General features: G+C 37.0%; 1 protein-coding gene across 3 annotated transcripts in view; it reads right to left on the bottom strand.

The window, feature by feature from the left end:
- The window catches only part of PPP4R2 (protein phosphatase 4 regulatory subunit 2), a 52347-nt gene that overhangs the window by 16046 nt on the left and 18983 nt on the right, over positions 1-17318 (bottom strand). Inside the window, exon 1 of one of the 3 annotated variants that reach the window (XM_038565844.1) lies at positions 4150-4297. The exons of the other annotated variants lie outside the window; for them this stretch is intronic. The gene's annotated coding sequence lies outside the window, so the exon portion shown is untranslated. Of the gene's footprint in view, positions 1-4149; positions 4298-17318 lie in introns of those variants that run through there. 3 annotated transcript variants of the gene reach the window in all.

Here is a 17318-nt window from a genome sequence, read left to right on the forward strand (position 1 = left end):
GCGCCTGGGTGGCTCAGTAGTTGAGCATCTGCCTTTGACTCAGTGTGTGATCCCAGAGTCCTGGGATGGAGTCCCACATCAGGTTCCCTGTGGGAAGCCTGCTTCTCCCTCTGCCTATGTATGTCTGCCTCTCTGTCTCTCTCTCATGAATAAATAAAATCTTAAAAAAAAAAAAAGATCTGAATAAGGAGCAGTGAGAACATCTTTGTTCAGTAGCATGTACCATGCCTGATGAATCTGATTCACAAGCTCCAAACTTGTACATTCAATTCTCCCCACCCCTGAACCAAATGAAACCCCAATCTCTGATAAAAATCTTTAAAATGGACAACCGTGTGGCTGAAAGCCCATTATGTGCTACATCTCAATTATTAGCATTTTAAAAATATTTTGTTTCAACTCTATTACTCCTAAAAAACTTAACCAGGGAGGTGTTACTGTCCCATCTTCAATAGGTTATTAGAAATTGGCACAAGTTCACATTTAAAATAGACAAGTCAGAATGACTCGCGACCCTACGCTCTCAGTATTCAAGCTAATGCTTACATAAACTAATAAAGGTTTCTTGTCGTGTATTTATGTTAAATAGCAAAATAATCTTCCATTCTCCTTTTTCTTTCAGCTAGTATTTTCTGGATCTTATGTCTCTTAAAAGGTTTATTTCATGGGTCCTATTCAACATGATCTGCAAAGTAAAAATACATTATTTCTTTATATACTCTTAGTATCTATTCATTTACTAAATTAATATAAACATCTTTTTAACCCTGTCCTCTTACATTTTACCACTAATATAAAAAAATTTGGTGATGACACTTGTCTGAATAGCCTGAATTCTAGGAGATTCAAGAATCAAGAACGCGAACCATTTACCCAAAGAGAAAGTAACAACCATTAGTGACAGCAGAGAAATCTTACACAGGTGACTGCTTAAGCAAAACAAAGAAGTACTAATCCGCAATCACTCTTCCCTCCCATCCACAATCCTATAAACTAGTGCAGCAATTCTCAAAGTGTAGTGTAAGAGGCCAAAGCCATTTCATAAGCCATTTTCATAAGAGTTGACATTTTTACTATGTTAATATTTGTCCTGATGGTGCAAGAACAGCAGCAGGGAAATGAAGACACTTTAGCAGAAATCAAGGCAACAGTACCAAACTCCTATCTGTTAGTAGCAGTCATACACCTTCTTCATTCATCACAAATTCACAGTAAAACGAAAAAGCATTTCACTTAAAAGTTTAATAAAACGAGGGACGCCTGGGTGGCTCAGCCGTTGAGCATCTGCCTTTGGCTCAGCGTGATTCTGGAGTCCAGGGATAGAGTCCCACATTGGGCTCCCTGCACGGAGCTTGCTTCTTCCTCTGCCTATGTCTCTGCCTCTCTGTCTCTCATAAATAAATAAATAAAATCTTAAATAAAAAAAAAAGACTGTGAATGTATTTAATGTCACCAAATTATATACTTAAAATGGCAAGATCTGTTATGTATATACATATGTTATGTATATGTACCCCAATAGAAAAGTATGACATAGTCAACAGGCACTTGAAAAAATGTTCCCTGTCACTTGTCATCAGGGAAACACAAATCAAAACCACAATACAATACCACTTTATACTTTTAATGAGAATGGCTAAAATTAACAAGACAGGAAACAAATGTTGTCAAGAACGTGGAAAGAGGAGAACCCTCTTACACTGTTGGTGGGAATACAAGCTGGTGCGGCCCCTCTGAAAAAGCTGGAGGTTCCTCAAGAAGTTAAAAATAGAGCCACCCTATGACCCAGCAATTGCACCACTGGGTATTTACCCCAAAGATACAGATGTAGTAAAACAATGGAACACCTATACAGCAGCAATGTTCATATCAATGTCCACCACAGCCAAAAAGTGGAAGGAGCAGAGTCGTCCCTCAACAGAGGAATGGATAAAGAAGATGTGATATATATACACAATGGAATATGACTCAGCCATCAGAAAGAATATCTACCATTTACATCAATGTGGACGGAACTGGAGGGTATTATGCTGAGTGAAACATGTCAATCAGAGAAGACAATTATCATTAAGGTTTCACTCATGTGTGGAATATTAAGAAATAGTCAAAGGGACAATAAGGGAAGGGGGGAAACTGAGTGGTGAACAATTAGAGAGGAAAATAAACCATGAGAGGCTCCTGCCTCTGGGGGGGGGGGGGGGAAATAGTACCAGAAGGGGATGTGGGTAGGAGGGATCTGGTGACGGGCATTAAGGAGGTCACGTGATGTGATGAGCACTGGGTGTTAATACTAAATACCAGCAAATTGAATTTAAATTTTAAAGAAGTGTGGAAGATTGTATAAAAGATTCACATAGGCATTTCTCCAAAGAAGATAAATGGCTAATAAACATATTAAAAGATGCTTAACATTATTACCAATTAAGGAAACACAAATCAAAACCACAAGATACCATTTTACATCCACTAAGGTAGGAATAATAAAAAAGATGGGGCAATAACAAGTGCCGGGGAGGATGTAGGGAAATTAGAAGTCTCTACATTGTTGATGGGAATGCAAAATGGTGTAGTCACTGTCGGAAAATAGTTTGGCAGTACCTCAAAATTAAAGATAGAGTTAACACGTAACTTGACAATTCCATTCCATTAAATGAGTAAATTATATGGTATATAAATTTTATTAATATTAAAAAATTTTGGTGAGGATGATTATTAAAAGCTGATTTGCATGATCACTTCTTCCTTCCATTCCCTGGTCTATTTTGGGAATGTTTTGTGTGAAGAGGCAGCCCATTTTAATTTCTGACATGCCTAATAATAATTTCCGGTTAACATACAATTACCAATGGTTACTAAAATTTATCTCTAAATTTCACTGGACTTCCCACAAGCATTCAACTAAAACACACCACGGAAGACTAGTGAAAGAGAAGTCTTATGCTTTTCATTTTTTAAATTTTAATTATTTTTTTTAGCAAATGTGCACACACGCACGTAAGTGGCGGTGGGGGTGGGGGGCACAGCGCAACAGAGTAAGGAAGAGGAAGAATGAGTCTTAAGCAGGCTCCATGCCCAGTGCAGATCCTGATATGGGGCTCTATCTCATGACCTCAGCCAAAATCAAGAGTCTGATGTTCAGTCGACTAAGCCACCCAGGTGCATGCATCCCTCCCTCACTTTTCATTTCTTAAATTAAAATTTCTTGTTTTATTAAAGCCACTAAGTAATAATGTTTTACAAATTAGGATTTCTACACACCAAGGAGTTTTTCCCCCACCTTTCCAGTAACTGTTTGTTTTCTTTTTTAAAGATTTATTTATTCATAGAGATGCAGAGAGAGAGAGAGAGAGAGAGAGAGGGGGGCAGAGACACAGGCAGAGGGAGAAGCAGGCACCATGCAGACAGAGCCTGACGTGGGACTCAATCCAGGGTCTCCAGGATCACGCCCTGGGCTGCAGACGGCGCTAAACCACTGTGCCACCGGGGGCTGCCCCCAGTAACTGTTTTTTAATCCACCCATGCTATCATAAACAAAACCCCCACAAAGACACAGACACAAAACAGCCACACACATTAATGGGAACAGCTAGATGAGGAAAGATAGCCCAGGTAAGCAAACTATGGGGATCTTAACTTGGATAGGAATTAAGTTCCATTAAACTACAATGAATTTTGTATACATTGTAATTTAAATTTCAAAGATAACAAAAAGTTATTCTGAACTAGATCCAAGAGATGCAATTCAGAAGTGACTACACCATATATAGATGAAAAACCACTTACACAAAAATGTAAAAGATGCAGCTTTTTGTCACAACTATGTAATAAAAACAAATACAGAAAATACTTCCTTGAATATTATATAATTTCAACACAAAAACAGGCCATGAGCAAATCAACTAAGAATTTGGAAAAAATATTTTCTTAGTAATGTACTCATTAGTAAAAACTTGAAATAAACCAAAAACACCTTATTTTTCAAATGAAAATAACTCTAAAAAGATGCTCATAAAATATACACTTTAAACTTTAAAATCAATTTCTCCACATAAAAATTTCCAAAAAATACTCATAATTTAATCTACTTGGCTAAAATTAACTCATTAACTTACTGAAATTTATTACTCAATTTTTAAAAAGTAGTCTCACCTCCCTCTGCTTTTTCTCTTTCCTTTCCATGTTTTCCTTTATGCAGTTTCTCCTTTGGAAAGGCACAACTCTATCACTAATAAAGATATCCTCCTATGAAATACTACACACTGACTTTTTTTCTTCATAGGAATTGACCAGTCTATACTAAAACAAACATGCTTACCTCACAATTCTCAAGTTAAAGAATTTTTTAGAAGCTCAATGGCAGAAAATCTCTTTTTTCAGCTGGTTCTAGAACTTTTTAGTGGCCAGTGACAACCACCACCTTAACATGGTTGCCTCTTACAGTTCCAAATTCTATTAAGATTACTTCTACTCAGCCCGTTGTTTTCCATACAAAATCTATATGGAAAGCTAACAAAAGAGATCACAGTCACAGTACCTCTAGGGGATAGCAAACACTATACCATTTGCAAAAATCAACGGGAAATATGCTAAGAATGAATGAATAAAAACAAAAAGAAATTTAAGGGGGCTAATCATTCATGCAAGGTGACAGGCTTATAAAATCAGGAGATTTAAAGTGTCAGGATTTTTACATGACAGGGAAGAGCGAAACCAAGTAAATTTAATCTGAATGCTGAATTACATGAGCAAAAACACGTGGCAAAAATAAGAACACACTGTGAGTTGTTTACATATCAACAGCATTTTTAAGAACTTTAAAATACAAATTACTAGTTCAGAAAAATTCTGTAAGCAGAGCCCCCAATCAAGGATATTCCCCTTTCCTGATTATACCATATTATATTTTATCAGTTAAATGAGCAAAGAAATACATATATATCTAAGAACAAAAAGCCCAGAAACAGACATAACACAAAAGGAAACCTGGTATATGGGAAAGGACAAATTACTCAGGAAATACGCTAAGAAATGATAGGACTACTACATAATTTTGCTAGAGTGTAAAAATAATTTTTTTCTGATATTAGTACAGTTGTTAAAAATTAGAAAAAATAGAAACAAAATGAAAACTGCCCATAAACTGCCCAGTAATCATCATTAAAATATATTTTAGTGTATCTTTCACTAAATTCTATTTAAAATACAGTGCTCTAGTTTGATACCCCTTTCTTTCCTTCTTTATTCACTATGGCTATTGTCACATCATCAGTAGTCTTTGAGAGTAGGATTTTTAATTTATAACACATTTAGTTGCACCATTATTTAATTACCACCATTTCAACGAGTTAGGTTTTCTTCCAGTTGATTACAATTAAAAATAATTGCGGTTAACATCCTAATAAACTTTGGAGGCATCTGTTTATTACTTTAGGATAGATTTCCTAAGTGGAATTACGGAGTCTAAAGTATAAATATCAACTTCTAACGTGTACTTTCAAAAATCTCTCAGAAATGTTGTACCACTTTATAGTGTCATCAGTATAGAAACACCTCTATCATTCAAGTATTAAATTCTCTCAAAATTCCTGTCACAGTAGAAAAACATTTTAATTTGCATTTCATTCACCGCTAGTAAAATTGAGTATTTTAACCTGTGTTCACTTGTCACAAGAGATTTCTTTTGTACCTGAATAGGTCCTCTGCAACCCTCTCATTCTGGGGTTCCTCAACTTTGGCACCACTGACATTGTAAGCCTGATAATTCTTTGTCATAGGAGAATGTCCTGTGCACTGTAGGATGTTGAGCACCATCGCTGGCCTCTACCTCCCAAAGTCAGTAGTGACCAATCCCCACTGTCTCAAAAGTTGTGACAACCATGAACATCTACAAATACTGCCAAATGTTACACAGAAGACAAAAACTGTCCTCCATTAAGAAGCACAGCACCATCCCCATCCCTTTAAAATTGTCTTTTTCTTACTCTTATGATATCATGGAGAAAGCAAATTACTATGTGACACAAGTATGAAGATAACTTTTGAATTTCCATTTTGTACTGCTTAAAAAAATATTTAACTATTGTTTTTATATAAAAAAGTGACACTAAAATTTTTGTCTAATTATTCCTACTTTTTTTTTCAAAGATTTTATTTATTCATAGACAGAGAGAGAGAGAGAGAGAGAGAGAGAGAGAGAGGCAGAGACACAGGCAGAAGGAGAAGCAGGTTCCACGCAGGGAGCCTGATGTGGGACCCAATCTCGGGTCTCCAAGATCACACCCAGGCCTGCAGGTGGCGCCAAACCGCTGCGCCACTGGGGCTGCCCTAATTATTCCTACTTTGAAACTATCCTTGAAATGTTACACATTTTCTTGCTCAGAAGCTCTTATCTGAAGATGGCAAGGTATTTACCTGCTCCAAAGCAATAAAATTCTAATACAAATACTGAAAGTGAATTTTTCAAATTAAAATATTTCCTGATAGTTGTACACATCAAGGATCCAATCCGATGGAAAAGAGCTTCAAGAGGTAAAATATACATTCAGTTAATACCTCAGCATGAACTTGAGTTTCTTCTTTGGCAACCTACATATGCATAAGGTTTCTAACATGTCTAAAGAGTCAAGTTACTTTTCTTCTACTCACCCATCTCTCCCTACCAAAGCAAAAAATTGAAAAAATAGTGTGTTCTGGTTAGCCTGCTTATGCTTAACTCTTAGCTAACCTTTGGTCCCTTACTTAAAATCTTTCTAAAATTTACTAATATACCAACATGAACCCTCTTGTCCCTCATAAACAGCTGAACCAAAGATACATCTTCTCTAACCGCAAGGCTCAGGCTGAGGACAACCAATTCAGAACTCAGGGGGTCCTGGGGTTTTTAACAGCACAAGCTTAGTGGCTGAGATGGATCTACTCTGCTTCCTACTCGAAGGGAGTAGCTCTTCTCACCACTTTCACCACTGCTACTATCACTTTCCATACAATCCATATGATAGCAATTCCAAATTCCCATCCACAGGCACTGGTCCATTCCTTCAGTGTCACTTTTGCCAGAACATAGGTAGAGTCTGGGCCCTTTCTGCATTCTACCAACTCACATTATAAATCAGAGTCAACAGCAATTAGGAAGCTCAGAACCCTGATCCTCCACTAATAACATGAGTTTATAAAACAAGATACAAAGACAATAAACAAATAGGACAGCATAAACCATTAGTTGTAGAGATTCAGTGATGGTACAAGAGAACCCAGAGAAAGGAAATACAAAATGAAGGCTTAGAGCTATCTAGGAAAGGCTTCAGGACTAAGTAAACTATAAGCTGGATGAGTAGAATATGGAAAAATAGAAAGATGTAGAATGATGAGTAGAATATGGAAAAACAAAGTGAAAAATTATAGGAACTAAAAGTAAAAGAAGCTTAATTAGTGGGACAAATTTCTCAAACTTAGCGTTTATTGACATTTTCAGCTAGAGGGTTCTATGTTATGGTGGACTGTCCTGTACATTGTAGGATGCTGAGCAACGTCCCTGCCCTCTACAACTTGATGCCAGTAGCACTCCCACTTCGAGTGGTAACAACCAAAAATATCTCCAGACAATGGCAAAAGGACCCTAGGTGGAAAATGCTACCCTTCCCCCCGCCACACACACACATCAAGTACCACTGCAAAACACAATTCCTTTTGTTGAGGATTACACTGGTTCCTGAAAATTAGCAAGGCTGGGAAAGAGAGAACTGCAAGGTCAAAGTCTCACAAAATTTAAAGAATAAAATAATATGCATATACATATTTTTTAATGGTAGAGAGAAATTCTAAAATGCAGAGGATTCATTTAAAAAATAAAACACTCACTAAAATCTATCTCACAACTCACTTCCACAGGAAAATGTGCTGTGAGATGTGACCTTAATTTTTTTCAAGTGTAATCTATGTACTGAGAAAGGTAAAGATAAAAAACAGCAAAAATCTTTCCACACTAACCCAGAGACAAACTCATGTGGTACAAATCAAAGAATCTCTAATTGTTGGGTTTTTTCCTTTTTTTTTTTAAAGTAGGTTCCAGGCCCAGCTTGGAGTCCAATGCGGGGCTTGAACCCACAACCCTGAAATCAAGACCCGAACTGAGATCAAGAGTCAGATGCTGGGGCACACGGGTTGCTCAGTGGTTGAGCATCTGCCTTTGGCTCACCTTGTGATCCTGGGGTCCCAGGATTGAGTCCTGCCATCAGGCTGCAGGGAGCCTGCTTCTCCCTCTGTCTATGTCTCTGCCTTACTCTCTGTGATTCTCATGAACAAAAAAAAATAAAATCTTAAAAAAAAATTGAGAGAGAGGCTTAACCGACTGAGCCACCCAGGCATCCTGGGTTTTGTTTTTTTTCTTAAAGACTGAAATATAAGTATGTAAATGTTAAGGCTTTACAATTTCTGTTATCGAAATATAAAAAAGAGTTTAGACATCCACGAGTGGTGGGAGATTACTGTATACTTGTATACAGAATTCATCCCAGAAAATCTTGAGTATGAAGATGAGGCTCAAAGAGTCTTTGACGGTATTTGCAATAAGGGCTTTGGGTAGATTGGTATGTGTCTCTTTTGTGCTATGTCATATACAGATTATTTTTATTCATGTTTTAAAGTATGCCCCAGAGTTATTTGCTACTCTAAAATTGCTAATTAAAGATATAATTACTTAGAAAGCATTTTCTGTATTTATATACTCTCAAAAGGATGAAAAACAGACCATTAAAAGCACTGCATCTACTAAAACGACAATTTATACTTTGGTCCAAGAACTATATGAACACAAAGACAAATGGATACCCCCCCCCCACCCCGAGAATGTCTACCTATATGTGATAAAACCAAGAAAATAAGCTAGATGGCTAAATTCAAATTTCAGCTCAGTCACTTTTTCATTTTTCATCTAAAATAATCCCTTTGTTTCCCCATCTATAAAAATGGAAATAACTGTACCTACTTCACAGAACTGTGATAATTAACAGAGTAAGCAGACAGTGCTTGTCAGCAAAGTTAAGTCACACTTAGTAAGCACTCAAACTCAAGACAGGGAGAACATCTGTGAATATCACAGTAGAACTATGCAGAGAGCTTTCCAGGTGGCATTAGTAAAAAAAGACTTAGAATAGTAAGCCAAGACCTCTGTTAGGCCATAATAAAATGTCTGGGCTTACCTTATGTACTGTCATACAACAGATTATAAGAACTTCAGGCAATCTCTTGAGCCTAAGAATACTTCTTTATTCCCTTCATTAGAGTATAGAAAATGTTTTACCCAATATTCCTCCCTCCACCACTAACAAAATATTTCCTTAAAAAAAAAAAAATACACAGAGTATTGCAGCTAATAGATAAGAGAGAATAGGAAGAAACACCTACAGATTATCTAGTTTTGTCAAACCTTTTTTACAGTTCTTGATGAACTAGAAAATATATTGCACTTGCTCCAAAAATTCTTTGACTCCACCAGGATCTCCAATCCATTGATCCTTCCACCTTTCTACAGTCTCTCATCCCCTTTTATATCCTTTCCCTTCATTATCCAGCTTAAATTAAAATTAATAATCATAAAAAAATTAATAATCATTATAATCACCCCCCTGCATATAGTTGACTCTCTATTCCCTCTTTGGCTTCATAGTACTCACAAAATCAACTCCACTGGTTAAATGTAATCCCCACCAAATCTGTGCCCATATGGCAATGCACAGAGGAGAGAGAATATGAAAGTTGTAGAAAATAAATATGGTCTAACCATCACGCTAGTTAGACTCAAGTACACTATTAAAGCTGACAGGTAAAATATTTCCCCAGTTTAGTTACTCTCAGACTCCTGTAGATAACCACTTTATATCATCGCCTCAAACCCCCACTGAGTTCTTCCTCACCATCACACTCAATGACTCTGCCTCCTGTTTTCACTTATAAAACTAAAGCAGTAAAATTTCCAGAGTTCTACCACATTTATCCACCTATTAGCAGGATCAGGCACACATTCTGAAATCTCACCTGTAATCACATATGAACTATTAATTCTTTCATCTATTAAGAATCTCTCCATTTATGCACCTAACTCCAGAGCATTTCTTGTGTAATTCTCCTCTTTATGTTGTCAACTACATCTATATCTACTTTTTAATCTCTAATGAGTCATTTCCATTACCATGCAAATATGTTGATATTTCTCCTATTTCAAAAATTTCCACTTAACCACCTATCCTATCCCTCTTATTTCTCTCCTCAGCAGGAAAATTCTTTAAGGTGTCTCCCTCCCATTATCTCTCAAATCCACTCCAATCAAGCTTTCAGCCCCACCACTAAAATTAATCTACTCTTACTAATAAAACTTATCAATGATCTCATATTGCTAAATTCAAAGGTCAATTCTCACACATTTCATCCTTAATTGGCCTATAAAATGTATTCACATAGATGACCACTCTTCCTTAATTATTTTCTTGGGTCTTCTTTCAAATAACTGGCCTTTGTTGCTCATTTTCCTTTACAGGTTTCCCAAACTTAATTCTGAGCAATCCAAAACTCAGACTATTTCTTCTCTGTCCACACTTGGGGATCTTATCCAGTCTGGAGATTTTATTTTTATTTTTTTAAAGGTATTTATTTATTTATTTATTTATTTATGAGAGAGAGAGAGAGAGAGAGGCAGAGACACAGGCAGAGGGAGAAGCAGGCCCCATGCACTGGGAGCCCAATGTGGGATTCGATCCCAGGTCTCCAGGATCGCGCCCTGGGCCAAAGGCAGGCACTAAACCGCTGCGCCACCCAGGGATTCCCCCCCCCCCCCCCCTTTTTTTCAGTCTGGAGATTTTAAATACCATCTATATGCCAATTATGTCTCCTGATCTCTACTTTCATCCATCCACCTGGCTCCACATTAATATAAAATTCAGCATGTCCAAAACTCAACTCCTGATCTTTCCTATATATTGCCCCTGCCACAGCCTTTCCCATTGCAGGTATGATGAAATTCTTTTAGCTGCTTAGGCAAAACCCTTGAGTCATTTTTGACTCCTTTCTTTCATACACCACAGCCTATCTACAGGAAATCCTGTGAAGTTGTACCTTCAAAATATATAAAGAATATGACTAAACCTCACCACCCCCAGCTACCTGAGCCATTGCCATTCTTCAATAATATCATTATCTTCATCTTCAACAAACCCTGCTTCGAGCTTATTTTACCTAAAGTATATTCTCAGCACAGCCATTCTTAAAACAATCATCTTAAACCTAATGTCACTTACCTACAGAAAACTCCACAATGGCTCCTGACTTCATTCAGAGTAAAGTCCAAAGTCTTTACAATGGTCCCCAATGTCTTACATAAACTAAATCTAATCCCCTTTACTTCTCTGACCTTCTGTCCCTAGTCAATGTATTCCAGCCATTGTGACCTCCTTGTTAGCCTGTGAAAAGGCAGGACACACTCTTAAGGACTTTTGTGCAGGAAGATTCCTCTGCCTGGAATGCTCTTCTACTATATAAGGCTGAGTATTTTAAATTACCGTATTTAAAATTACAAGTTCCTCCACCCTTAACGCTTATTTGCCTACCCTCATTTTTCTATTGCCTTTACAAGTAAGTAACATAATAATTTATTGTATTTACTATATCTGTCTACACATTTGTTCACCAATATATATGTGTGTGTCCATATATATCACAACTATCAGAAAATATGTCTGACAAAAGTGTTTAATAATTATTTGGTGAATATCCTGAAGCCTGCTTTGGTGGGAATAATACAACCCACCTAGAATAGGAAAAAAAAAAAAAATCAGGAAAATACCAGTTACCAAACAGATTTGGGAAGTACTGTATGTGCAACTGTTTTTGCAATAGGAATACAGATTCATATTTGAACTGCAACACATAACAGAAATTGGAGCAAACGTGTAACCAACTAATGTCAATCACTGGTCTCAGCACTTTGGACATATTAATTCAATCCTTACAACCACCCTATGAGTTAGGCAGTATTATTTCACCAATCTTATCACCAGTGGGCAACTAAGAAACAAAGAGGTTAAACAACCTGCCTATGGTTGCACAACTAGTAAGTGGCAGAGCCAGGATTTTAACCTAGGCATTTAGGCTTCAGAATCCATACTCCTAGAAAGTCATGACATCTAGTTACAGACAAAGAAGGAAAAGGAAGAAAAGGAGGGAGGGAGGGAAGAAGGGCAGGCAGGCAAACATGCAACTGGAAGCTACTCTGTAGTAGGAAAAGATACAAATGAGTCTAGGTGCCCTCAGGGAATTCACAATCTAAACAAAAAGGAGAGCAAACAAAATCTATACATCCAATGGTGGAAACAAGACTTGCCTACATCCAGACTTTTAATATATATCTTAAAAAGATGAGCACAAAGGAAAAGAGAAGCCTCTCTTCCAGCAGGGAAGAGTATGTGCAAAGTCACTGAGGCGAGAGAGCAGGCTTCACCAGAGAACTTTAAGTAGTTTAGGAAAGCAGAAAAAAAGGTAGCAACCTGGGGAAGCGCAAGTTTTAAGCAGAGGCACAATCCTATAATATACATCTTAAAACGTCATGATAAAGATTTTAAATTTCAACTTGAGGAAGGTGCATTAAATTTTAATCATAGAACATATTTACACTGTAGCAAGACCACTGCTAATAACATAGCTTAGAGACTAAACAGGACAAGTAAAACTGAAGTTTAGGAAACTATTTAGAAAAGCCTACAAAGAAACTCAATCAAGATGAGAATGACTGATAATGTCTACAGAACAGTAACCCAACGTTTGAGAATCTTCATGTCGGTTCCCACTAACGATGTCCTATTTCAAGTTCTCATTTCCTCTATCCTAAACTCCCATAATAGTCTCTTAAGTGTTTTCCCTAGCTCACCTAAATTAGATTCCAGCTCCCCAAGGCAAAGTTCTGCTTTATCTCTCCTCTGCTAAAAAAAAAAAAAAAAAACCTTCAATAACTTGTAAGGTCTTTCTAAAATTTTCTAAAATTTTATGTAGTATCAGCAAGATATACCTTCATACCACACACTTTTTCCTGATATTCCTTTGCTCATTTTTCCCTCTAGTTGGATTGAGCTAAACTACTTCATGTAGGAAGCTCTCCCTAATCCTCAGAAAACAACTTCTTACTCTACTGCTCCTGAAGTACTTTATTATTATCTTAAAGCAACTATTATATTCTGCCCAGACCATAATCACTAGGTTCTAGACTCTTTTTCTCCACTTGTGAGGTTCCATGAAGCTAAGCATCATCCAACAGAATTTTTCCTTGGGGAAAAAACTTGTCTTTTGTTACAGAAATACTTTGATAGGAACGTAGGCAAAAGCTAGGCTTCAATTTATAAGCATTTCAACAATTCAGAGATGTTAGGAAAAATGAAGAATTTCTAAACATAAAAGAATAGGGGTTCTTTCTTACAAATCAGTTATAATCTCCTTAACCATTTTAGGATAACAACTTTAATACTTTATCTGTATGAATTAGGGACACCGTATATGCATGTATATATGCTGGTTACAGCACATACTAATGAGGTTGGCTCCCCAGCTCACAGTTCCCACTTTCTTAGAAAGGTATGTGATGGGATCCCTGGGTGGTGCAGCGGTTTAGCGCCTGCCTTTGGCCCAGGGCGCGATCCTGGAGACCCAGGATCGAATCCCACATCGGGCTCCCGGTGCATGGAGCCTGCTTCTCCCTCTGCCTATGTCTCTGCCTCTCTCTCTCTCACTGTGTGACTATCATAAATAAATAAAAAAAAATAAAAATAAAAAAAAAAAGGGTATGTGATGATCCTCCAGGAATCAATTGTTTCCCTGTCCACATCACTTGCCTCCTCCCTTGCAAAAAGTGGATTAATCTCAGGGCCAGCCAACTGGACATTTCCCCCCCAGAAATGTGAAATATGGAGAACACAGACTGGAAATTACCAGACTAAATCACCCCTTTGTCAGGAACCTAAAAGAAACATCCAGCAACTTCTAGTCCAGCCTGAGGTAGCCCATTCTCATATCCTTGGCTTGGTTAGTTTAACTCAACCCCTGATGCTAAGTTCTACCTCAGTATCCTTCAAATAAATCTTTGTCTCTTCTCTTATCTTCTTCTGGGCTTGAGAGATCCAAAATCAGTCTGTTCTGCTTGTAAGCAAAAGTTTTAAATTAATTTGATTCTTTCAAAAAGTCCTAGATTCTGGGATCCCTGGGTGGCGCAGCGGTTTGGCGCCTGCCTTCGGCCCAGGGCGCGATCCTGGAGACCCAGGATCGAATCCCACGTCAGGCTCCCGGTGCATGGAGCCTGCTTCTCCCTCTGCCTGTGTCTCTGCCTCTCTCTCTCTCTGTGACTATCATAAATAAATAAAAATAAAAAAAAAAAATTTATAAAAAAAAGTCCTAGATTCTTTGAGGATTACATCTTTAATGCTCAATCTTTAAGCAGAAATCTGAGCTGAGAAAAAAGCCTTTTCTGGATTTTCAAATTACAACTTCAAAGTTGAGTTCTTATATTTTAATATTTAAAATGGTGTGACTCTAATAAATTAATTCAAGTCTAAGTGGACACTCCCAAATGAGCCATCTTCAGTCCAGCAGACTATCCATGGTATTCAGAGATTTGGGATTTTAGCTTTGTTCTCTGCATGTAATTCTCCAGAATGTCAAAGACCCTCTATATTGTTATATACACTGCCAATCTCTTTATGACATATCACTACTATAAAGTAACTTTGTTATTTTCTTCATTAGCACCTCATCCCTTCATTATAGTTTCAATTTTATCTTTTACCAATATAAAGGTCCTCAAAATATTATGATATTCCTACAGCAACCTAAAGCTTGATTTTCCTAGGTCAGAAATTAGAAATGTATATATTTATGAATTTGTAAGTCTGGAGATTGTACATTTCAATCATATCTATAAAGTTTTTCTTTTTGATGTGAGTATAAAAAATAGAAAATATTTAAAAAGGTAATTATTTAAAAGTCAGAAATGAAGGCAGCCCGGGTGGCTCAGAGGTTTAGTGCCGCCTTCAGCCCAGGGTGTGATCCTGGAGACCCAGGATCGAGTCCCACGTCAGGCTCCCTGCATGGAGCCTGCTTCTCCCTCTGCCTGTGTTTGTGCCTCTCTCTCTCTCTCTCTGTGTCCCTCATGAATAAATAAATAATACCTTTAAAAAATAGTAATAATAAAAAAATAAATAAAAGTCAGAAATTATAAAATAGGAAAAATTAAGTTACTGATGGTAAAATTTTCTGATAGAGAAATAAAAATATTCAAACTGAATACTAGAAAGCAAAGTTGATCCAAATAGTATTTTTAAAAGGACATTGGCATTTCATTTCCAACTATTCCTGAAACATATGAATTTAATTCCTTAGAACACAAGGTTTGCTCAGATATTTTTTAGTTTATCCTGGTAGCTTTTTTTTTTTAAGCCACTAAATTCTCACTTCCATTTTGTATTTTACTTGGTGAATATAAAAATTCAGCAAATTCTGGGGCACAAAAATGGAGGAACTGTCACTTCTTTAAAGAAAAAAAAATGCACTGTTCAAATTGTTTTACACAGGTATCCTACTTTTTAATAAAAACTACATTTTAAATATCCAGCCGCATTTCTTAATACTCTATACCTAACATCAATAAGAAATTCAGTAATTTCAAAAATCAGCACACTTAGAAATCTTCATCCTATTAAGACGATTCTAGAATTTTAAGTTTTATACTGTTCATCAATAAATTTTTAAAAAGCAAAATATCGAAAAGTCATAAATAAGGATATGATTTTTTTCAAGATTTTATTTATTTATTCATGACAGAGAGAGAGAGAGAGAGAGAAGCAGAGACACAGGCAGAGGGAGAAGCAGAGACACAGGCAGAGGGAGAAGCAGGCCCCATGCCAGAAGCCTGACACAGGACTCGATCCTGGGACTCCTGGATCACGCCCTGGGCCAAAGGCAGGCGCTCAGGGATCCTCTAAGGATATGATTTTATCCACAAACCCTTAAAACAACCTGGGGCACCTAAGCTCAGTAGGTTAAGCATTTGCCTTGGGCTCAGGTCATGATCTCCAGGTCGTGGGATCAAACCCCAAATCCGGCTCCTTGCTAAGTGGGGAATCAGATTCTCCCTCTACCCACTCATGCACTGCACACAGGTGCGCTCTGCTTTCTCTCCTCCTTCCCCTCTTAAAAAAAACCTTATAACAACCTGAACTTTAAAAAAAAAAAAAAAAAAAAAAACCTGAACTTTTGAAGACTACCAACTAAATTATATTTCTTAAAACCTTTTGACTTTATACAAGTCAATAATTAATTCAAAAAAAAAAAATAATAATTAATTCAACCTTACACTGAATACTCAGAAGCCATTCTTTCAAGAATGAATGATACTTCCAAACTGCAATACTTAATACTTCCAAGCTGTCCAATACTTAAATATGTGCTTCTCCTAAAACTTCAAAGAGCTAACTGCACTATATTCATCAAATCTAAATCAGGATCAATTTTAAGATTCTCCAAGATTTTAAGAATCCTAGACTACTACTGGTATCTGAAAAACATTCGATTTCAGAGATACTAAAACAGAAAAAAAAAAAAACATACTAATGAATAAAATTTATCTTAGTTTTAATTTAAAAATGTCTTTTTTTGGGTGACAGAGACTCTGAGGTTAAACTTTTTCAAGTTTTTACTTATTTCAGAGTGAGTGGGAGAGAACATGCAAACTGGGGGAGGAACAAAGATGAGGGAGAGAATCCTAAGTCGACTCAGTGCTGAGTGCAGAGCCTGACATGGGGCTCCTGATGTAGGGCCTGATTTTACAAACCCCATGATCATTACCTGAGCTGAAACCAAGAGTCAGACGCTTAAACAACTGAACCATCCAGGTGCGCCAAACCTTAATTTTAATAAGATTTGTGATTAGGGGAGGCGTGGGTGGCTCAGCACTTGAGCGTCTGCCTCCAGCTCAGAGTGTGATCCCAGGAGTTCTGGGATGAGTCCCACATAGGGCTCCCCATGAGGAACCTGCTTCTCCTTCTGCCTATGTCTCTGCCTCTCTCTTTCTCTCTCTCTCTCTGTGTCTCTCATGAATAAATAAAACCTAAATACATAAATATATATATGTGATTATGTCAAAATTTTCAGAAATATCTGGAATTTATATATACATAGCAGAAAAATTTGAAAAGCAAAAATTTAAAGCAATTTCAATTTTATCTCCATCTAATCCAATCAACCTCTATAGCACTTCATACATTATGAGGCTATTATCTCTTGAAACTAAA

The sequence above is a fragment of the Canis lupus genome, chromosome 20 (genome assembly GCF_011100685.1).
Source record: "Canis lupus familiaris isolate Mischka breed German Shepherd chromosome 20, alternate assembly UU_Cfam_GSD_1.0, whole genome shotgun sequence".
Taxonomy (NCBI): Eukaryota; Metazoa; Chordata; class Mammalia; order Carnivora; family Canidae; genus Canis; species Canis lupus.